The following is a 24,585-nucleotide window of genomic DNA, read 5'->3' as shown; positions in this document are numbered from 1 at the left end:
GCTGTATGTGTTGCATACACATTCTCTGCATATTTGGGACTGAGTTCAAAAACTCCCTGCAAAGTCTGCACCCAGAGACAATAGAAAACACCGACTTCACAGGGTTCTGCACAAGATGCCTTCAGAGGTACCAACAGAGGGGAATATGGTTTCAGAGAGGATCTTGGCCTCCACAAGCTGTTTACCAGAAGACTCTCTATGCAGCTACATGTCCAGTTAGGGATTGACCTCGAGTTATTTGTTACCCGAAAGCTTTCCACATGTTGCCATAGCAAATCACAAATGTCTTCCAATTACATTAGTGTCCCCTTTCTTAGAAAGCTAGCCAGTTTGAATTTCTATCTTTTCAGTGATCTCTTGGGTAACATCATCTAGGCTCCCATAACCAGAGAAAATCTCACAAGCAATAGTGCTACCAGCAGCTTTTCTCAGTTCAGTATTTCATTCAGACCAGAGTCTCACCACCACCAGTTCAGGGCTCAACAGGAACTAGAAAGGTCATGAAACTCATAAACATCTCCTTAGTTCTGGAAGGGGATAAAGTGAGTGAGCGAGCAGAAGATAACAGACAATCATCTGGCTCAGAAAGGCAGACTTAACCAACTTACTAATCAGATATAAGGTTTAAATTACACATATTTACTAAGTTTGTTTTGAGAGCAGTCAATCTTCCTTGCTAAAACGTACGTTATTTCGATGTCATAAATCACTTCGTGAAGGTCAGTTGTTTAGCATTCACAAAGCTTCAAATTAAGGCTGTTTGGACTTACAGAAATGGCTTTTGTGCATAAGCAAAAGTTAGTTTTTTTCAGCAAAGTGCCATAGCTACTTTGACAGTTACAAATAAGCCATTTTGCTTGAACGTTTGGAGTGAAGCATCCTTTCAGGGATCTGCCAGCCTTAATACACACATGCCAAAATCTGCCTTAATTAAGACAGCAAAGCCTAATCCAAATACATTATTCTAACTTAATAAGTAATGGCTTCCAGAACACTGCAGAAATCAAACAATATTCCACTAGTGAAGGAAAAAACAAGGGCCAATTCCCAGGTTGAGGAAGATTTTAAAGTAGATGTCTCCAATGTGAGGACTTCCAGATGTGTTAAATACCCCTCTCCCCAAGTTAAGCAAGCCATGTTGGGTAGGTATGATGGTAATTACAGTTCAGATATATTTGGAAGCCATCCAACTGGAAAATGTGAACGGCATGTCCTAAAAGTAAAGGGAGAGTAAAAATTCTGTTGAGACACATTTGGGCAGTATGTTCACAAAATCATACCATCTTAAGCTAGCAAGAAGGAGCTGTTTTGGCATTTCTTAAGAGGACTAAGGAACTGCTACCATTTAACCTAAGAAAGACATAAACCATCTTCTCCTATAAAAGTTATTTAATATATTATATATTAGAACAAACATGTTATAAAAATACCATTTATTACTGATACGGAACACAAGCCAAACAAGTTAGACTATCAAAACACTTCAAAGAATGCAAGAACAATTGACCACATTTGTTGTTTAAACTATGGCTGCCTCTTTTCTACGCACTGTAGCATTTTCAACCTTCAGTGACATGGCCATTAGAGAATTATAAATTCACACAACAGAAGGGTCATCACATTTCAGGAGCTGATAAATGACAAACATACATGGCTTCCAGTTTAACTGCCCTCTTCGCAGAGATGTGCAATTGGCTACTAACAGTGTCTACGGTATGGACATTTTCAGCTTGCCTTTAGCAGAATTCAAGATTATTGCTTATGTGGACAATTCAAAGATCATAAACCCCAATATGCAAGGACAGATAAGAGTAGGCGGTTTCATCCATCCTTTCCTATTTTGCACCACTGAGTGCAATTCCATTATTGTAGGATTCTGGTGAATTCAGAACCTATCTTTATATTCCTGAGATAAAGACAGTGGTACCAATTAAGTGGGTCATCAGCCCTAAATACAAGCTACATCTATGCTATAAACTGACATGGGGAGAATTAGGACAGTATCCTGAATTAATCAAAAAAGGGAAGACAGTAAATCTGTTGTTAAATTCATGGCTCACCATATGAACCAAAGTACCCTCTGGGTTCAAGTGTTTCTATCTCAATTGTGTATAGCAAATTAAAGAGCATAAATAATCAAATTAAATCAATTCACCTCCTTATAATCTTAAATCTGTGTCCAATAGCCTGCCAGCCATTTAATCTACTTTTAATTAAAGCAAAATGCAATCTAACATTGGTCCTGATACAGAATTATACCATGAGAAATATACCATGAGAATATAGGTCAGCCATCATGCTACATTTACGACAGTGGATATACTAGTGTGTACATACAACTTTCTCTCATGCTTGATTTCAGAAGTTCATAGTTGCATCTAAAACAGACAAACTTAACTTTTTTTCCTTTTTGCAAGTTAATAAAAACATTCTGGTTGTTCTGGTGCCATACTCCTAAATTCAGATTCTAACAGCAGCATGTCACAGGTGCTAATTCTAAGCAGCCCAAACACAAGTTATTTTATTCTTGTTATGATCCAGACACAGGAGTAATTCAGAAAAGCCATAGGAAATCCATTAATTCCATGTCTGTAGGTTGGAGAGTTCTTCAGTCTTCAGATCACAGAAACCTGAAGAGCATTAACTGAAAGGGAACTTGTTCCTTAAGAGTTTGTGTTTGAAGTTTAAAGGGGGAAAGGCTACCACGAAGCCATCTTGACTTAACTGCCCACACAGTCAAACAATCATACATTCATTTGAAATGGGAAAATTCAAGTACCAATTCAACAAATGGTAGGATAACCTTTAATACAGTGCTACTAGCTATTGTTCTCACATTTTCCGTTATCAAGTATCGGACAGAAAATTTAATGTGCATATTAAAAATGTGACACAAGGGTGTTCAAATTAAAAAGGTTCAAGGTGGTTCAAAGGCAAGTGAAAACTGGACTTCTTCATGTACTTCTGTTGTCTCTGATTGGGGCTCTGTGAGGTTTAGTTGTTGAGAAATGTGTAAGTAAAGTTTGCAAGGATTCTTCTTTGCATCTCTGATTCTTCAGAGAACACATCTTGAGGTCACAGCTTGAATGATCACAGCTGACCACAGTCAGTAATGACTATCTTCTTTGAAGTCTTTCCACTCTTTGAGCCAAAGCTTTCAATTTTTTTCACAACATCCATTCCTTCTTTGACATGGCCAAACACAACATGTTTTCCGTCCAGCCTGCAATACAAACAAAAATGATATTGGAAGAACCGTGAAGCTACTCCTGTAAAGGTATACTGAAAATGGACATTTTAAGATGACCTGCCTAAAAGAAACCGAAGTAATTTCCCTTCCTGTTCAAAAAACATTCTCCATGTGATAAAAGCTGAACTCCGAACAGGTTAAAGAAAGCTTTACCACACTTGGCAGGATGCCAGAATTAATAAGCCTTAATCTGAAATCATCCAGCAAAGAAAGTGATAAAACATGGTTTGGAATAACACTGCAGATGTGAGGCCTCTTCAAGGTAAGAAGGTAGTTGCCGGTTGGAAATGAAATTAAAAAAGTGTAATTCTAGCAAAGATGTATTGACAATTTACAGCCCAACAGGTCCTTAGAGGGAGTCCTTAAAAAAGTTTTATAATGTTAAATTCAGTGTGATTCAGGCAAATTCATATCTTTGCTCCAGAGCTAGCAAATCCTTGAGAAACTGTTCTTCAGCTCCTATTAACTACTAAGCAGGCCTTATTAATTTTTAATCCAGCAGTCAACTTCCAAAGGTTGCGCTTAGATACATCTAGAAATCCTATTAGCCAGACCTGTGATTCAGGATATACTGCTTCTGAAGATGGAAGTTGATTTAATCACTATAGTTATAGCTATTAACTGAGTTATTCTCCATGAGTTGGTCTTTTGTAGCAGAAGGCTCAGTAGAGTGTTCAGATCTTCCTACAGCACCACATTCACAACAGAAGGTCATCTGTCTATCTTATCTCAACAAAACGTTCCGAGCACAGCCAGAAACTGATACGGACTTTGAGTTTTAAAATCGAGTAGTTGAGGATGGGAAGGCAAAAAATATGGTCTTTGACTGCATTCACTTCAGAATAACTTTCACCAACTTGGTATGTCCCAGATGTGCCAGACTAAAAATCTCGTCATGGCTCAGATAAGCAAAAGTACTACTTTCATAGCTGGAAGGTTGGAAAAGGCTACTTCAGAAAGAGGAGTTAAAGCATTTTAAAATTAAGAATGGCCCTGGAAAAATTGGAGAAACACTGAACTTAGGTAGGAAAGCTAACTGAGGGGCAGGATCATAAGAGGTGATGCCATTGCAACAGAAAGTGGGAATGTTGACAAAGCTCAAAGGCTGGTGAGCCAGGCAGGTCTTGCTCCCAAGTCCAGAGATCGGTGATCAGCAGAATGGTATCTGACTAAGCCCTAGCTGAGCATTCAAATACCAAGAAATCAAAAGGCTCTATCTTGAATACAAACTATAATTAAAAAAAGAAATCAAAAGGCTCAAATCCCGCCAAAACACGTAGCCTGATCAAAAACAAAAAGGCCAGAACTTGAGTCATTCCAAGGCTACAAGCAATTGAAGATATTTATGCTCGCAGTGTGATGAGTCTGTCCAAGACAGACAAGCCCTCCAGCTGGGTAACGCACTGATTCATCACGCATCCCTTCAGCTTATTAGACTTGCCGGCAGAAAAACATCCAAGTTATGGAATCATGTAGTTCTGCCTGCTGTTCTCCCTCTGCCTCTTCTTGGTAAGCTTGATCTGAACTTTCCCCCCCCAGGTCATCGTTTATCGCTTATGCTGTGTGTGTACCCAACTTTTTATAGGAGGAACACAGTTTTAGATGCTTTGGCATCGTCCTCTTTTAGTGGTTGGTATCGTGGAAAGGGGATTCACATCAACTCAGGACTGTACTATGAATGCATGAATGACCATCACTTGATTTGACTGTGAGGTGATTTCAAAAAGTCAGCATAGAATATGAGTGGCTCACCCCTTTAGAGCAAGGAAGATCCTGCTCCCTTTTTTGCAGCTGTGGTTTAGTATCACTGAGATCAAAGCAAAACTGAACAGCGGAACCAATGACCTAGAGAGATGTTGGGCTCTTCACTGGATGTGTTCAAGCAGAAGCCTGAGAGTGTCTGCCTGGGAGGTTTGATTTGGATTCCTCCCTCCCACTCTTGCATTTTACGACTGTATTTCAATTGGCAAAATCCAATCCTAGATTGAATATTAATTTAAATAATATGTAAATGCTACAGTCAAAATATTTGTATGCTGCAAGAAATACTCTTACAGAAAAGCAATGCTAATGAAACAGAATGGGAACATGACCTTCCTGATTAGTAGAGCTAATGGTTTTAGGAAGCAGGTTTTACGCCTTAGTTCCTTCCCATGGCGGATGATGCACAACCTGGGCAATTTAGTATTAAATTAATGTCCTCAATAAAACTGAGTACATTAAGAACACACAGAGCAACCTATGTGCATTCCACAATGCTTACCAATCTGTTTTGCAAATAAAGAACTGAGATCCATTTGTGTTGGGACCAGCATTGGCCATTGAGAGGACACCTGCAAGAGACAAGAGAGCAATTTAACTTCACCCAGCAAAGGCAGAGAACAGTCATTCATGGAGAGAGTTTTTGCATGAAGCCTCCTCTTTGGGTTTTTTTATTTTCTTGGTCTTGTATTCAAGCTTAGGGAATGGTATTCCCTGAGAATTCACAATGCAGCCCATTGTAAGAGCTTAAACATACGAACATTTGCTGGAAGAATCAGATAGTAGCTTTTCTCAGAGAACCTCCACAAGAGGGACTAATCACTTCTGTCCTTAGTGCCAGAATCTAGCACTGCTTCCTCCCTTCTCTTTTTTTAATGTTAGAATCATCTCCCCAATGCCTATACTGGATGCCTTTTGTAAAGCAAGATATTAACTCCCAAATTTTGCTTGGCAAAACCCACCCACAGGACTTCTCAGCAAGGTACCTTTCCAAAGTTATGAAGTCTTCCATCAGTCAACATCCAAAACAGTTGGATGGCACCCATTTGGTAAAGGCTGATTTCATCCAAGCATTTTAGATATTAATAGACTGACTGGTATAATCTAAGTAGAATCATATAGTTTACAATTCCTGGTGGAGCTAAAGTGAACATGTGATGCTGGATTTCCTTCACAAGTGTACTAATACATGAGAACAGATACCTGTGATACCCAAGTTTAGTATTTTAAAAATGAACAAACAGGACTTTAATCTATACTTGGAAACAAATGGATAACCAGGGTTAATATTTGTTACTCTTATTTTGCTTGTTTGTATTCTTTGAGTATTTTAAGTCTGACTATGTATATGGGCCTGTAAGGCACTCAAGTCAGCAAGAACTGGAGCAGTAAATAAGCCTAGTAAATTGAATAAGTAAAATGTAACTACTGATGAGCTGCATAAAGACAAATGAGAGTCAACTGCTGTTCTTCTGACTGACCTACTTGGAGACTTCAAGTACAATTCCAGGTATAATAAATTGAAACACAGAGTTTCTTTTAGTTATAACCTACAAGATGGCCTAGACAGGGAAGGGTTTGCCCTCATTTTATCCTTACAACAGGCCATGAGAACTGAGAAATAGTAACTGACTTTCTCCATGGGCTCTATGGCTTTAAATCTGAACTGAGGTCCAGTTGCTACTTCATACTGGAATTCATTCCAGTGCATGGATAATTACAGCCAAGACTTTTGGGCTTGTTCTTTTGGGGGGAGAGGGTGCCAAAAGATGCACCTTTGCTTTGTTAACAAGTGCAGTACCTCCACTTCTCAGCAGTGGATCCCAGAAAACCTTGAAAACTTTAAAACAGATCCTTAAGGGGAACCCAAACCATTGCACGATCTAAATTCTTCCATCAACACTTCCCTCAACAAATTCTTCCATCAATATTTCCTTCGGCTGACTCTAGACTGAGGCTCATATTCTCACCTCTACCTTGATCTAGACTAACATTGATTCAAGTTTCAGATCAAACAAGTTGGAAAGGAGAAAAAAAGTTGAGTGTTGCTTCTACACACAACCACAATAGTAGGACTTAACGTTAGTGCTCACTTTAAGTTAGGATGGGATCACGTGCATTCAGTCACTGAATCACTTTCAGAACTTGATAATTATTAAAATATCATTGGTCTCAGAAGTGGCTGCCCAAATAATGCAACCAATTCTGAGGCTCTACTTCTATAACAAACATATGCCAACATCCAGAATGATGGAAGAGAAACCTTGCTTACCAGGTCCAACATGTTTAAGGATGAAATTTTCATCAGGAAATCGACTGCCATATATAGATTTCCCTCCTGTACCATTGTGATTTGTAAAGTCACCAGCCTGGGACAAAATAATGTTTTTGTTAAATTACATACATGTATTAAAGAATACCAATCCTAGCAGACTGAAACTTGCAGCAATTGGATCATCTTTATAACAACAGATTTGCTGAATAAGATTCACTGTGCAACTAAGTAACTGATTAATTTAAAAATGTTTATCCCACTTTTCTAAAAAACAGAAATTACATGTTAAGCCATGATTTAAAAAAAATGGCTTACACTATATTCGTGTAAGGCTTAAGTCAGGAAGATGGGAATCAGTTACAAACCAGTGGGGAAAGCTTCATCCTTTGCCTGAATATAGACAGGTAGAAAACCCTCAGGAATAAGTAATTCCAGAAAATGGAATCAAAGACTAAAAAGGCCCACTTTTGTGCAGTTGCTAGCCTGGTTTCAGAGGAGCTTGGAACTCAAGGAGAAACATGCTTATCTCTTGTTTCAAGCCAGAAAGGCTCACAAGAGTACTGGTACTCATTTATGTACTTTAATTTTATGTACTTTAATCATGAGCTGTTTATGGATTCAAAGGTCCTACTAGCACCTTGAATTATACCCAAAGTGAATTGGTAACCAATGTGGCGGAAGCAAAAGCAGTTACATGCACTAATATTTTGGAACCATCTTATGCTCTACAATCTTCCTAAAAAGAGATTTTAGAGTAATTAACTTGTAGGCAGCCAGGAAGGGTTTTCTTCTTTAGGAAGAGGAAAATTACTACCTGCCTACAGTACTTCAAACAAAAGAGAATTAGCCCTAATAAAGATTAGTTCTGTGAAAGTTGTGTGAAAAAATTGGTCTCGAACTTCCAAGGATCCTGCCATGTTCGTGGCAGACAAGAGGTAGCCACTATCACTTGAGAGATTAGAAATGTAGAATATGCAGGGACCAATTGAAAGAGATTTTATACATGAAAGAATTAGGAACATGAGGATATCAAACTGCCAAAAGGCCTTCTACTTGAGCTTGTGAGTCAAAGGATCATTTCTGGCAGAGAAATTTGGTTTGTTCACTGTCAATGTTGCACAACACAGGGCCAATAATGCCTTTGTTGAATTCAGACGCATCTTCCTTCCCCATGTTTCTAGCCATCAAACTTTCCAGTTCTAGTTCCTCAGTAAATCCAGGACCTATCTTGGCCTTATAAGTAGACAGAAGGCACACGAGAGCCCATGAATCCATAGTTCAACTCATGTCTGAATGCTGCAGAGATCCATCAAAGTTTTATTTATAGGGGAAGGTCATATAAAATCATTTATCATTCCAGGGAGTCATGGTACTGCAGTGTTTGCAAACCATTGCCTTTGAGAATCATGCTAAGAACTGCCAAAACAGTATGCGATGTCCTTTTGTCAGTTATAGTACAGCAGTACATTTTTCATTAAAAAAGGATATAGTTTTGATATGTTTTGGATTCAAGGCAACATGGGTGGCCTTTAAGACCAGAAGTACACCACCTTCAGTGGCAATATCTGAACTGAAGGCCACATCAAGTGGGAAAAAAATAATTAGTGCTATCATGTTTACCTGCAATAAAAAGAGTGGCAGGAATTGATGGGAAAGAAATCCAGCTATTTGATAAAAGACAAACTATTCAGAACTGAAAACGATACATACCATTACTTCACAGTGATCAATCTAGCATAAGAGCAACAGAAAACCTAGAAACTTCCTTTTTTCTCATTGTTGAGTTGGTTAGAATTATGAAAAAAGAGCTGGATATTAAAGGCATTTTAATGAACATACAAGCTTAGCTAGTCTATTTAATTTTGCTGTTAACACTGAGGGGATGGTCAGGGACCATCCCACTGATGTGTTCTGTTCACCTTGCTAAACATATTGTTTAAATTTATGCAACATCTCTGTGTCTTTCATCCTTGTAGGCTCTTCGCTCATTTAAATCACGTTATGCATTTTAGGAAAGGCAACCAAACAGCACAGACCTGTTACATGAGTCATATTCTGTCACATTGCTACAAAAAGGTCCACTTGGACAATCCAGAGGGTGGAACTGGATATGACAGCCATATGACAAAGCATTCCTTGCTTACTTTCCCCCCACCCAACTAATTACCTAAACCCATTAAATATCATGAGATCATTTATTGCAGGGTTCCTCAACCTTAGCAACTTTAAGACGGGTGGACTTCAACTCTCAGAATTCCCCAGCCAGCCTGATTTATTGGTTTCTGCTGGTACAGGTAAGGCACAGTCACAACATTATGTTACCATACTGAAGCAAAGGATCAAGAAAAAAACCAGACAAGAAGATAAAGGTTTTGAGACCACATTCAAGTCTTCTTCTTGTGTCTATGAAGAATTCAGCACTGGGTAGCACTGACACTTTTTCATACGCTGCTTCAATGTATCTGCAAGGGGGATGTGCAATGATTTCAACTGATGGCCCTCCAGAAGTGGAGACAGGAATGTGAACAGCTAGATTTGAGTCAATGCATATTCCAATTATGATGATGATGCAGTACTCCCCATACATTTTATAATTTCCTTTTTTTGAACGCCCTGAAATGTACAATTCACTGGCTTTTGGGAGGGCTCAGCAATTCAGTGAGAATTTTGGAATGGTTGAAGAATATCAAATTGAAGGACGTTTAACCCATTAGACATTTCTTTCCCAACGTGGACCTCTCCAGAAGGATTTGTAATCAAGCATCTGTACTTCAGAACTAGTGTGTCCACTGGCTTGGTGAATAAGGTTTATGGGAGTTGACATCCCACACAACAAATTTCGGGAAGTCTGGACTGCATAGGAATGGCTTCAAAGTCCAGGAGAGCAACTTAATGCATTACATGCAAGATTTATACATCTCATTTCCAAACCTAAGTTCCTCCTGAACATGCCTGGAGCACACCTATCATTTAGCAGGACTGACAGATCAACGACCTGTACCTTTAATTATATTAATTAGCTTTGTCACCCACAGCTTACATTTTAATTGTGGAATGATAGGCATTCTTACTACAGCTCTTTATAATGCACACCTGAATACAACCTACTTTTAAGTAGCAATAGTTCAGATGACAATGCTATTTAGAAAGCCTAAGAATAGAATTCAAACTTATACAGAATGTTCGATGCATCATACATTTTCACTGGACCACTGATGATGACAGAAGCAGAAGGTTCACAGGTGAGGTTATTTATGAAGCATCTAAGCTCTTATTCTTACATTAAGCACTACAAAACTGACTACATCTGTATACAGAAAGTATTCTTTTCTTTGACATGCACACAAACACGCCCCTCACAGAGGTGAGCAATGCTTGAAGGGTTGGGGGCAGGGGGGAATGTGGAAATCTACCACCTTCAAGGGCAGATACAGGAGGCCTTTTGGGGATGTGGTAGCAGAGCTGTGAACTGTGGTGCTGGAGAAGACTCTTAAGAGTCCCCTGGACTGCTAGGAGGTCAAACCAGTCATTCTTAAAGGAAATCAACCCTGATTGCTCATTGGAAGGATTGATAATGAAGCTCAAGCTCAGATACTTTGGTCACCTAATGCGAAGAGAGGACTCTTTGGAAAAGACCCTGATGCTGGGAAAGATTGAAGGCCAAAGGAGAAGGGGACGGCAGAGGATGAGATGGTTAGATAGCATCACTGAAGCAATGAGCATGAAACTGAGCAAACTCAGGGAGGCAGTGAAGGACAGGAAGGCCTGGCGCGATGTGGTTCATGGGGCCACGAAGAGTCGGACACGACTTAACGACTGAACAACAACAACAGCAGAGCTGAAATTTCAGCCCTTTTCTTCACACAACAAATATATGAAGGGAGAGTGAACAGTTGAGAGGACCAAGGAAGTTGTGGTAGAGGGAATCCTCAACCATCTCCCACTTCTATGCAAGCCCTGGAAAACTTCAGAAGAGAATGGATTTCTCAGACAAAACATACATCAAAGGAGAGATTTCACATTTGTGGGGAAGATAAGTAGAAACTCTAACTCCAGTACCCAGGTATATCCCCAGACCAAGATCAGAAAAAATAAAAGGGCAATAAGCTTTGAGAACTAAGAAACAGTTTTTGCCATGTACTTTCTAGCTGTCAATCTCTACACGCTCTCATCGCAACCTAATTGAAACCCAGAGCTTCCATAAGGAAACTGAATGTCACAATTATCCACTCATTAGAAGAGTGGTTGTGCAGGTTTTAACTTTGTATGAGCCACCTTTTCCTATTTGGAAACATGTCTTCTCACTTTTGAAAATAAAACGCCTTTGTGGTTCATCTTCATAAGCAAATTAGAGCAACTCAACTACCACAAAAAGAAAAACTTGCTGCCCATCAGCACCCTCCCTAAAATTTATATGACTCAAAATCAATTTAACTGCCCAGAGTCACTTTTTGAGATGGGTGGTATCTAAATGTGAAATATAAATAAAAGAAATAAATAAAACCATGCACTTCTTAAGGTTTACTCGTTTTTCTCTTCTCTTTGTACTTGCTAGCTCTGTGCAGGCCCTTGGATTTTAAAGCTTAGGAACACATGGGTGTGTTAGCGTAAAGGCTACTTGCAATCCAATAAAACTATAAAAATTGTACTACAGGGATGGAAGACAGACTTGCAATCCCAGGAAAAGACATTACCCCTCATCCATCTAACTACATAAGGCTCATTGCAAGAACGCTGGCTTAGGCATACAGAGACATCAAGACTCAAGTCTACATTCAATCATGAATCAAACTTATTCACCATCTTCCTCCCAGAAATCCCACAAGTACAAAACAGCAGAGAACAGAACTATATACACTGCCTTTAGCTCCTGGAGGAAATGTGGCTGTACCTCTAATAAATGAGTAAAATTCATCATCAGTGCTGAGTTTCCTAATCAACCCCTTAGTGAGAAAGCAAGTTCTTTCACCAGAGGACTAAACCTGACATCACCCAAAAGCTCAGCTGCTTTATTTAAGGCTTCACCAAATCAATGTTAAATAATCATGAATTTTGCAAACATCTACAGCAGCATAATTCATGTATGCCTATTTCTTTCTTTTTTTAAGTACTGTAAGCCTCAAATTTCTACAGATTGCCAATTGCACTGCTATAATTGGTTCTAATGTGTGAAAGGCCACCAATGTGTAAAGGTTACAGCATCCCCAAGGAGTGAAGAATCTTTCTTCAGGCCAATGAAGTTCACTAATTTTGTTTCTTCTTCAAGAAGTCCTTAAGGACAGGATACAGTCCATGTAACTGGTCCATGAGGAAATGCATCTTTGAAAATCACATTACATTTATTTGTGGCTGGTAAGGGGAGAACTGGACATGGAGAAGACACCTTTTCCTCTACATCCAGTTCCAACCTTGGTAAATGACAGGTTATCTCAGGCTTTTTCCTTCCTATTGAGCACCAAGTTCCCCATTAATGTGCTAAGTAGAAAAGCTACCTTTCACCCTATTATAAAAACTCACTTGTCTTCTTCATAATAACCTCATGAAGCAGAAACCTGGGGTTTTATTACCTGGCACATGAAAGAAGGTATCACTCAGTGGAAGGTGGACCCTTTGTACCCAAAACCCTTTTCTCCAGTGCATAAGGCTCTGAAATTTTCTGGGGGGAGAAAAAAAGCAACTCTTGTTACTAAGAAAACAACCTGTATGATGTGATAATGCAGGTAGTACATTGTAAAGGCTACAGAAACCATGAAAAACAACTACAGGTATTCCTTGTTTAGCGACTGCCTTGTTTAGTGGCCATTTGCAGTTACAACAGTTATGAAAAAGTAACTTTGCGACTAGTCCTCACATTTATGTCCTTTGCAGGTCTGTAAAGCAAAGGAAGGTGAAGTAAGATCATAACCACAGCCACCATTTCACTTAGTGACTGCTTCACTTAACAACCAAGTTGTTGGTCCCAATTGTGGTTGCTAGACAAGGACTACTTGTATTAAAGTGGTATTTAGAACAGAGTAAACATATTCATTCATACATTCCCCCCCCCCCCCACACACACACACAAATCTATACACAGCTAGAGAAAACTGCACGAAAACTACGCTACAAATAAGTGAAATGAAGCAAAGAAAATTCCGTTCCTGCAACTGGAAGCATTAATCCATTATTTAAAAGCATTTTCTTGCCGAGATGATCTCTGAGCAAATCTTAAAAACATAATTAAGGATTTTCTTACCTGCTGTCTTTGGCACCACATCAGCTTTTAGCTGTTAGAAGAAAAGAGAGTGCAAAAACACACATTAGTCTCATGAAATATATACCCTTATTTCAGAAATAAAGAAACTGCAGAATCATAGCAATTTAATAGGAGATTGTGGAATCAATCCAATTCTGAGCATATTCTCAAATCACAAGTCAATTCAATCTCTAAGCGAACCTCTTTTAAACACTGCATTCATTGCACACTTAAGCCTTACTCTGCCACAAATTAAGCCGCTACAAATGAAATCCTACAGAACCCAAGAAGGCTGCCAGAAAATTTTCAGAGTCTAGAGCTTCCTATCCAATTAGGGTAATGACATTGTTCATATAGCGACCATGTCTGCAATAAAATGCAACTGATTAGGGGGAAGCACTTAGCACTTACACAACCATTGTGGGAGAGGGAAGGATTACACACACAGAGACGTGCAAACATTTCAGATTGGAGACTGGCTGTTTCAACATACCGAAAGCGTTCTACGCCTGAAGAGAACGTGCCTTCGAAATCAGAAATCGGGCGTTTTGAGTTTAATAATAAACTCTGGGATTAGAACTCAACACCTAAGGCTTCTCACATTTTTCTCCCTTGGTACAGAAAATAAGCACTTCTGCATTTCTTAATGACGAGTATCCAATCACAGCCTTGCAAGAATTCCTCCCTTCGCACATCAACGATTCCTACATAGCACTTAACCTTTTAAGCTAATCCAGAACAATCAAACCATCACCAATGGAAACCAGACACACACACACACCAACTTTCCCATTATCTAACACCTTCAGGCATATTAAAAACAAGCCACAAAGTGATGCCTCATATTTCAACTCAAACAACAGAAGCACCCCCGATGAGACAACCTCCATGAGTCCTGAAAGGGCAAACAAATTCCACAGTTCAGCATTTCACAACTTCAATTTTCCTGCATGTTTTCAGTGTGTTTGGGCAGCTGCTGTGTTTTTGGGTGTCTAAAGCCTATCCCAAACTCTGCCTTGGCTTACACAACTTTCTTCCAAATCATTTTGAACATTTCTGTGAGCTTGTTATACAGTACCTCGGTTACTGTATTGTGATTCTTTTAATTTTGTCTTTCATTTTGTTTATAGAGGTTTCCTTATACAGTGGTACCTCGGGTCACGAACGCTTCTGTTCACGACCAGTTCGGGTCACGAACAGCACCGTTCGCAAAATTTTGCTTCCCTCCGCATCGGGTGACGAACAGGATCCGCGGCCATTTTCCCTCCCGTGACACGTGGCCGTGGCTTCCTGTAGGGAGGGGGACTCTCCCTCCAACCAATAACCGCCTCCCCACCCGCCTTCCTGTCCCCACGCCAGAAGTCGCGTCGAGCAAGGTTAGCGTTCTCTCTCTTCGTACTGTACTTTGTGTCATATTTTTGTGGTTTAAAAAAAAAAAATACATATGGTTCAAAATGGATTAACCGTAATTACATTGAACCTTATGGGAAAATTTGATTCGGGTCGCAACCAAAATTGGTTGGCGACCAAATTTGTAGGGGTCAGAACGGATTAACCGTATTTTCATTGAACCTTATGGGAAAATTTGATTCGGGTCGCGGCCAATTCGGGTCACGGAACGAATTAAGTTCGTGACCCGAGGTACCACTGTATTGTTTTCTTGTGAATTTGTTGTTAAGCCATCCAAAGTGATGTATGTAAGTTGGACAGCGATATAAAAGTTTTAGACAAATAAATTGAATTAAACATTCTTGCTCAGCTTAACATCATGTGGCATTTTCTAGATGGTTATTCACAACCATTTGAATGTGTCACTGGGTCCGTTTATGACATAAGTCACTTCCTAGTGATATGAGAGGTGACCACATTTGAAATATAAATAAGGCACAATGCACATGGCTGATGGGAGTGATCCTGCAAGTATTTACATGTGAATACATTACATCATAATGATTCAGCCAAGTAACATCCCAGAAATTCCCTTATGCGTGACGTGACCAACATTCAGAAGAATCTCATGCAACTGAACGTGCGAAAAAAAATCCCAAGAATATCTTGGCGTATCTACGAATAATCCTGGCATACCATGTTGTGAGTGTACATGCATGTAGCTAAATGAGCTATTTAAAATCAACCCAGAACAGAAGCTATTTCACAACTTAGGGGATCTAGGGGGCCAGGAATTGAGGATTTAAAAAAACCAAACAAACCAGATTTTTAAAATTTTTAAAATTTCAAATGGGTTTTTCAAGCTTTCTTTAAAGTGTTGCACAAGAACTGAATTTAGTTCAAAGAACTAATTTTATCTCATTCTGCTGGCTATGACCAAGAGGAGAAATGAGGTTACAGGCCTGCTAGTGGATCTCTCTGAAAGCACAAAGACATACAAGTCAAGGTGGCCACAGCAAGGAGGTGAAGTGACAAGATCACCATCCTGACACTGGGATACAAGTTCTGCTTGTTTCGTACGTGCATCTATCACGTGCACACACAAAAGGGGCGGGGCTGGCATTGCAGCAACACAACATTGCTTTTATTCCTCTAATCCCACAAACGGCCCTGTGCAGAAGAGAAAGAAACAGAGAATCTGAGTAATGGGACAGATCTGGACAAGATGGAGGAATCTGGCTAGAAAGGCAACGGAGAAAGACAGAAAGCAGAATCCGTTCCTGTAGATCTCAGAAACGAGTTGAAGTTTCTCATCTCAGAGGATATATTCCATAGATAAAAATCAAATCCCAGAAACAGGGAATAGAAGAGACAACACCCCCCGCCCCTCCAAGTTGGGAACAGTTCAATGGAGTTCTGCATGACTTCTGAACTATCATGCAGGGTAGGGGTGAAAAGTAATCTGAAAAAAATCTCACTGAAGAATGCCTTTATACAGTACACACTTTTTAAACGTGGAAGGAACAGCCTGAACAGAGCCAGCTAGAAAGGAGCCTTGCTGTTCGACAGGAAATAATTTTTGTCCACTAGAAGCATCACTGTGAGAACTTCCCTACCTAGGAGGTCCTTGTGTAAATCAGCATTTCATGGAGATCAGAACTTAGCTTTTCTTCTGGAATGCAGTAAGGTTAGCTTTCTCCAACTATTTACATTTCAAGGATTAATGCAGGAGGAGGTATCAACTATGGGTTGATACCTCCTCCTCTAAATTCCCTCTAAACTTTAAATAGGATGGGGGAATTGATACATAAATGGATTAAGAATCCACCCATAATGTCCAAGGGTTGGTTTTACAGTTGTTGTGCATCCTGTACTATACTCTGGGGGAAAAGAAGAATCCTAACTCCTCTTCCAGGACTGAATGCTTTGCCGCAAAATCAGGACTGCTTTATTTTGTTGGGAAAATGTAATCAGCACCAGCACTCATTGAAAGCAATAGAACAGATTCCCAAAAAATAGTAAGACAAGAGTACATGTTCAAGGTCACAGCTGGTAAACTCCTAAGAAAACCATGCATCAGAGGAATAAGAAGGTAATTAAAAAGCAGATCCCCTTAAGCCAGAAATAAAACAAGCATGGAGGAAATTCACTCTACTATTGAACTATTGACTTCTTTTTTCTGGTGCATTTTGCCCTTTGAAGTAACAGTGTGAACTTTTCTCTGCAGGGAGATGGGGGGGGGGGAGCCATTTGCTGAATGTCTGCCAGTTGTAAAGATACAGAAGGCCTGCTTGGTGCTGGCATTATGGGCTGGAGAGGGAAGGACAGGGACCAAACAACCTGACTGTACCAACTGGTACCAAAACACATGCGTAAGAGGGTACCTGGCAGAGATCAGGCTATTTTGCCAATTTTGCTCATTTACAAGAGGGGGAAAAGCCAGAACCTGCTGAAAGTCTTAGGTTGCAGAAACAGAAGAAGAAAAGCATGGGTGCAATTCCCATCCATGGTGTTTCTTGGTGCAAAGAAACTTTCCTGGCAACTTCACAGACACGACCATGATGCGTAAGGCTTTTGAAGGTGTTACTTCAAAGGGCAAAATGCACCAGAAAAAGCGCCTCCTTTACTACTAGCATCTTATTCTGAGATGATTTTTAACTCCTCAGCCCAGCCTACAGCACTGGGGCCTCCTGATGCCCCCCTGTCCAAAGGGCAACCGGGCCCACCCCTCACCTGGCTAGAATTAAGCCTTTCAAGGACACGGACAGCATGGCGGAGCAGTTTATTGGACCCCACTCAGCAAAGGATCAAGCCTCCGCATGTCCTCGGGGACTCGTGAGCTGCCCCTCCGTGGCCCGATCTCCCCCGCAGGATGGCTGCTCAAGTGAGAAGAGATCCTCCCCGCGTGTGATTTCAAGACAAAAGGTGAGCTGGAAATCATGCAAATACGACCAGAAGCAGCGCATGCTGCCATCTGTTCAGGGCAAGCTCAGGGCCGCTCTCACTGAGCTGGGGGGGTGGGGGTGGGAATAAAGGAGGAGACCCCCACGCCAGCCACCTTGGCACCCCCAGGAGGCCAGGCGAACAGCAGCGCCCCGTCGCCACCTCGCTGGCGCCAAGGGGTGGGAGCGGGGCGCCCGGAGTCCCGACGGGCCCCGAGCCGGCCAGGGCAGGGCAGGGCAGGGCAGGGCAGGGCAGGGCAGCCCTGCCCGCTCCCCCCTCCAAGGGCACCTTGGCGCCGCAGAGGGCGCCTCCCCCAGCCCGAGCAGCCCGGCTCACCTCCAGCACCACGCGCCCGAGCGGCTGGTTGTCGGCGCCCACCTCCAGGAAGACCAGCGGGTTCCCCGCGGCGCCTGGGCCGCCGCTGCAAGCGCGGCAGCCGGTGCCGGGGCTGCGGGCGCCCTCGGAGGCGGCCGGGCGGCCCCGCAGCAGCTCCCGCCCGGCCGCGGCGCCCAGCCGGCCTCGCGGCGCAGGCGGCCCCAGCAGCAGCGGCGGCAGGCGGCTCGCCGAGCGGAGCGCCAGCATGATGGCGGCGGCGGGAAGCGCAGAGGCGAGGAGGAGGAGGAGGAGGCGGCGGCGCAGCGAGAGCTCCGAGCGGGCAAGGCGGAGGGCGAAGGACCGGCCACGCGCGCACGGACAAAGCTGGAATGGCGAGGCCGGGAGCGGGAACGGCCTTTTAAGCAGCGCCGCCGCCGCCGCCTCCACAGCGCCCCCCGAGGCCGGCCGCGCTCCGGCCGATCCCGCGGCTGGTCGGGCGGCTCTGCTTTCGCTTTCGCAGCGGGCGCTCGGATTGCTCTATCGTGGAGGGATGGGTGGGAGGGAGGAAGGAAGGAGGGAGGGAGGGAGGAAGAAGGAAAGGAGGAAGAAGGGAGGGAGGGAGGGAGGGAGGAAGAAGAAGGAAAGGAAGAAGAAGGAAGGGAGGGAGGGGGAAGAAGGGAGGGAGGAAGTAAGGAAGGGAGGAAGGGAGGAAGAAGAAGGAAAGGAGGAAGAAGAAAGGAGGGAGGGAGGGAAGGGGAAGAAGGGAGGGAGGGAGGAAGTAAGGAGGGAGGGAGGAGGAGGGGGAGGAGAAGGAGGAGGAGGAGGGAGGGGAAGGGGGAGAAGGGAGGGAGGCAGGAAGTAAGGAAGGAGGGAGGGAGGGAGAAGAAGGAAAGGAGGAGGAGGAAGAAGAAGAGGAAGGAAGGAGGGAGGGAGGGAGGGGAAGGAGAGGAAAGGAAGGGAAGGGAAGGGGAGGCATAAACATTTGCAACTCTTCTCAAAGCTCCCTCTGCAAATAGATCTAGATATTCATGCCATGCTATACCTTTAAATTATTAGCACTGAAGTCAGTTCACTATACAGTATATAGTTTCTTAAGATCAGTTAGATGCTCCAGCAATGGGAAATGTAATAGATAAAGTACAAATGCAGCCCAAATGTTTAGCTTTTTCAGCAGCAAAGATTCTTGGATGTACCGTATTTATTTATATTATTTTATTTAAGGAATTTAGAGGGCTGCCTAAATTGAACAAACGTGACTGAGCAAGAAAACAATAGCTTTAAAACATAAATGAACATTAATCGGCATGTGGAATCTATTAAATGTAAAACACTTGTTTCTAAACTATTGTATACTAGAAGGGTGGGTGTCCTTTCAACATTGTAGAAACCGTTTTTTTGTTTTTTCCCCCCTCACTGCAATGATAAAAGTGTGGAATATCCATTCCAAACACTGGGTATTCTTCAGAAGAAAACCAGCATCCAGACACAAACGCAACATGACTCTTGCACAACAAGCCATGACAACACACAAATGGGTCATATGAATCACACTAGCGGCTTTCTACTTGCTTTATACTGCCCCAGCAATGGCTGGGTGAGGCTATAAATTGCTTGAGTGGATAACCTCAAATTGTGGTCTTTTCACGGTAAAGTTCAGAGACTGAATTGAAGGTCGAATTCATGCTCGAGAGACCAGTCCCACCAACTTGTTCAAGATCACTAATCTCTGCATGAGGAAAGCCCGTGCCAGTCAAGTGATTGCCACTGTTTGTATTTTCTATGAGGGCTTCCACACCCCTGCGCTTAGTGTTGCCCCGATGTTGTGCTGTGGTATAATTAACATGGAACAGGTTTATGTTGTCACAGCAATGGCTTTACACTGCCCCAGATTGCTTGTATTGCTGTTGTTCTAAATGCAAATCAGGAGAGTGAACTCTTCTTCCTGTTCCTTGCCCAGCATCAGGATATTAGGGTTATTATGTCTGAGGTCATAATGGATTACTGAATGAACCTGTTTTCTGGGCTAGGTTGACACTGAATCTCACCCTGCAGAAACTAATTGGAAATAACTTGCCTAGCCTATCGGGAACAACTGCTTTGAGAAGAGTTGATGTTGATAATGTGATTGCCTCTGCCTGTACTTGATGTGAAGGCTTCCACATTAGACATTTCTAGGGTAATCCAACCATCACTGTGGCAGTATGAAGCCTTTCCACATTAATGAAATATAGTATAATATAATTTAATAGATAATATACATTATCATAGTGATGATTGTATAACGTTGGACGTTCTCATTCTATAAGCTCCCCTCAACCATCATTGTATGCATTTTGTAAGCTCCCCTCAACCATCAGAAAAATACTTCCTGCACAGGATGGACTGGATCCTAAGCCAGAAAAGCATATTCATATGTGTTAGCCCTTAAGGTGCCATGTCTCCTGAGAAGACTGTAATGCTGGGAAAGGGGAAGGAAAGAGAAGGAGAGGAGCAAGTGGAAGGACTCAATTATAGCAGTGATGGGTGCACCATTGGAAAACCCGAAGGGCCAGGGTAGGGACAGATCATCCTGGAGAAGGTACTGTATATTGTGATGGAAGGTTGATTGTGGACAATCTTTTGGAGTCTCTGCAGAGCTCCACACCAGTCCCTAGTCCTGAAGGTGAGGTGGCTAGCAGTGAGACAGTGTTACCCAGGGTTGGATAGTCTGCCACCTATGAGAGTGGCCTTGAGTTGTCTCTGTTGTTGTTGTTATTCATGGTACTATTAGTTAAAGTAGAATTTATCAAATTATTTTCATATAATAAACGTTTGGGGGTCAATGAACAATCTGAAACTTCATGAAGTGGTCAATGAGCTGAAGAGTTTGGGGACCCCTGATCTGTGTGGTGGCTAAGAAATCAACATGGACTTCATAGCACATAATCAATCAGTCAGTCAAAGGGGCTATGAGATGGCTTACTTTTATTGCATTGAGTTGAAAATGGGACAGTATTAAAATCATACAACCTATATGTTGGTCCAAACTTTTCAAGGGAAAAGTAGAATATGGATGTGAGACCGTGTCCCATTGCACCTCATCACAGCACAACATGCCCTGGCAACATCTTTTTTTCTGTGGTGTCCCCATGATATCACCTTCACTGCATTTCCAGCCTGTGAAACAGACAGCCTGGAGTGGTCCTGCTATTAAAGGGTTTTTCTCTAAAGATGGCCTCAAGGAAGAAATGTGCATCTGCCCTTCATTGATCAAATATTCCCTGTTCTTCCCCAGCGCCTGAGTTTTCTTACATCATGACCCCAAAGACGCTGGGAACTGAGGTAAAAAGTGGGACTGGGAATGGGGAGAGTCAATTTCATGCCACCATGGACATCCACAGAGAGGCAGGGGACAGCAGTGACAATAAATGCATCATTACATCATGTGACTTATATGACGACATCAAATGCCATGACACAGATTACATAATCGTGCCATCTGAACAATGATGACATGGTACACATGCTCTTACTTTATTCATTTATTAGATTTATAGCCTGCCTTTCATTCAAGAGCTCAACACTGCACACATAATGCTTTCTCTTCCCATTTTTCACACCACAACAACCTTATGGAGTAGATTGGGCTGACAGCGAGGGACTGGCCCAAAGTGATCCAAGGATTTGAACCTGGATCTCCCTAGTGCCATGCCAACCCTGTTACCACCATAATTCAGTGGCTCTCATACATTGGGAGGACTCATCAGATCAAGCCAACTTTTGTGTGATGGAATGGAATTATGAAGGCCAGGCTCAGAGAGAGAAACATTTTCTTAGCTCGCCGGAGGAGCATGGGAGCTAAGAAAATATTTCTCTCTGTGCCCGCCCTTCATAATTCCATTCCATCACATTTTGATATCGTTGTAGCTTGTTATGAATCCTGCTGTGTGCCAGTAATGTCTTCTTCTAAAGGGTAGAGATCACCATAATTCAGGCCTAATGCTCAATAGGTGGTGGGAGAGAGAATCAAAAGTCCTAGCTAGCAAGGCAGAAACAGACCAACTGGATGTGAATCCAGGCAGATTATCAATGTTAGAGCATTTATCTATTTTAGATAGGCATGACTTGGTCTGGTGTAATTAGAGCTCTTATCTACATCTGTAATAACAGAAGAGACTTCTTCTGCTATTTCGATGTAGGCCTTAAATTCTAACTGTGATCATTCTGCTTAATGACCCAGCTGATGGATGCTTTGATGTCCAGGAGGTTTCTGTAGCCATCATCCATGGCTATAAGCACTATATGCCTTGCTGGATTGGGGTGATACATGTCATCATTTTTAAAAAGTAATTGTTCCTTTATTTACACTCTGATTTGCAAATAGTTTTCAGCCCATTTCTTCTTTAGCCAACTGTGTATCTTCTGAAGAAGGGGCATCCTCTTTTCACCTCTCTTGCCCTTGGCAAAGCTAGGCAGCTGCAGAGTTGAAGATGTACAAGGCAGATTAGATCATCACCATCTGTAATTATCTTGTGCAGTTTGCTAGTATGAAGAGTGGCACAAAGATGACTTTCTAATAATCACATGATTGATGGTTGTGGCTCTTTGCATATGTAATAGTTGAAACTGGTAATTATCTACTGTGAAACATTGTTTATAAATAGAAAAAAGTGAAATAGCTTTGTGACACATCTTCATGCCTTCCTCAACGCCCTTTCACAATCCTTCAGTGACTCCTTTTTTTAAATAATAACTTTATTAAGTTTTGCGGGAAAAAAACCCATAAAAACTAACAAGAACTAATATTAAGAAAACAAAGAGGAAAAGAAAAGTAGAAAAGAGAGAAAACAGTAAAGATTAGAAGTGCAAAAAGGAAAAAGAAAGAACAGTGATTCCTGAATCTTACTGAATAATTATGTAGTAATGAGATATTTAGTGATCTTTTAATATTCTATTATTAATAGCTATCTTAAGTTGGGAGGTATTAGAAAGCTTAATTTTTTGTTGGCAAGCAATGACTGAGACGGCTCTAGTTTTTCAATTCAGGTTACTATTAATAACATAAATGTTCCTGATTGTGCATGTTTTAGCCAAAATTCAATTGTCCATTTTGTATTTTTCTATCCCCCTTCCTCCACTTGGTTAGCTGGGCATATTTCAGAGTAACCACCCAAATTTTAAATTTTATTTTCTAAGAATGGATTGTAATATTTTAGATTTACATTAGCACAGATAATGAACACACCATTATAGTACTGCATACGACATTTTTATTTGTTATTTTATCTTCGTTATGCTACTATTTTCTCTCATCTATTTAGTTTTACTTTGGTGTTGTCTATTTTCAAATTGTGCTGGTCATTGACTGAATAAACAGTACTTCACTTCACTTCATTTCATTTCATTTCATTTCATTGCTTCAGCTAATTGATCACTCAGGAGGTGTATAACAATGTGTTTTCCCATATAGTTTTCTTGACAACAATGCGGCTTGACACCCATCTGTAGGATTTTTGGGGATTTTCCAATTATCTCCAGTCCAAGAACTAACCAGATTTAACTCTGTTTAACTTTTGTGGGGGCATCTCCAAAACATGGGGGTGCTACTTCCTGCTATAGATTTGTAGCTATACATATTTTTTAAAATGGCTTTTATTAAAATGGACATACATTTTCAAATGATGTAATAATATCAACAAAACTATCTTCAAATTAAACAATGAGAACTATTTTTTCCCCAGTTTTTGCTCAGGACAATGCTACTTAGTGAATGACAAACAATTCAAGATTTTCAAAGAGCATTCCTATATTTAATTATGACAAAGACTATTTTTTTAAAAAAAAAATACAGAAGATAAATTAAAGCTTTACGCCACTAGGTAGGAAGTATCATGGTTTAGCGATTACTTCTTACCTGAGTTATCATGATATACTATTTCCCTTGTATATTTTTCACTATAAACACCATGCCTGCAATAAAGCAGTGGGCAAGGGTTTTTTTTTGTTTCACGCCCCTTCCAGTACATATTTCTCAAGTTACTAATGGATGGATACATTAAACAAGATACTAACTTGTGTTTGCCACTGTAAAAATAGCCTTCCTAGCCCAAACCAAAAAATACATCTGAATAATGAGTGAGAGCTAATTAGGGCTGAAGCAGCATTGTCACTGTGGGAACAATCTTCCTAGAAAGATGTTTTCCCTTAACTCAGGTTCCCTTAATGTGGTATTCCAAGATTGGTCCATAGGATCTGTACGTAAGACTGACTCACAGTTGATAGCAGGAAGGTTGCCCTTGTTAGAGAAAGAAGAAGAGGGTGTGTTCCAGCTGAGGGTAACAGCTAGAAAGGAAACTGCTGGAACATCACACATTTATTTAACTATAAATGCATGATGTAAGAAATAGTGATGTGATTGAGTAATAATAAATGTGTCAT

General features: G+C 41.3%; 1 pseudogene across 1 annotated transcript; it reads right to left on the bottom strand.

Annotated features, from left to right (window-relative positions):
* Window positions 1-2,925: 2,925 nt before the first annotated feature.
* Window positions 2,926-18,700, bottom strand: LOC148215669 (peptidyl-prolyl cis-trans isomerase A-like; annotated as a pseudogene). Its single transcript, XR_015796573.1, has 6 exons — window positions 18,190-18,700; window positions 13,522-13,552; window positions 12,854-12,942; window positions 7,284-7,380; window positions 5,514-5,583; window positions 2,926-3,223 (listed from the first exon to the last, which is right to left on the bottom strand). The product of XR_015796573.1 is annotated as a peptidyl-prolyl cis-trans isomerase A-like (transcript).
* Between the last annotated feature and the right edge of the window lie 5,885 nt (window positions 18,701-24,585).

This window comes from Python bivittatus, unplaced genomic scaffold (genome assembly GCF_059951505.1).
Source record: "Python bivittatus isolate LINGU-HERP-01145 unplaced genomic scaffold, Pbiv_v1 ctg000300_np1212, whole genome shotgun sequence".
Lineage (NCBI taxonomy): Eukaryota > Metazoa > Chordata > Lepidosauria > Squamata > Pythonidae > Python > Python bivittatus.
The sequence above is the reverse complement of the archived record's forward strand: the minus strand, read 5'-3'. Positions and strand labels throughout refer to the sequence as shown.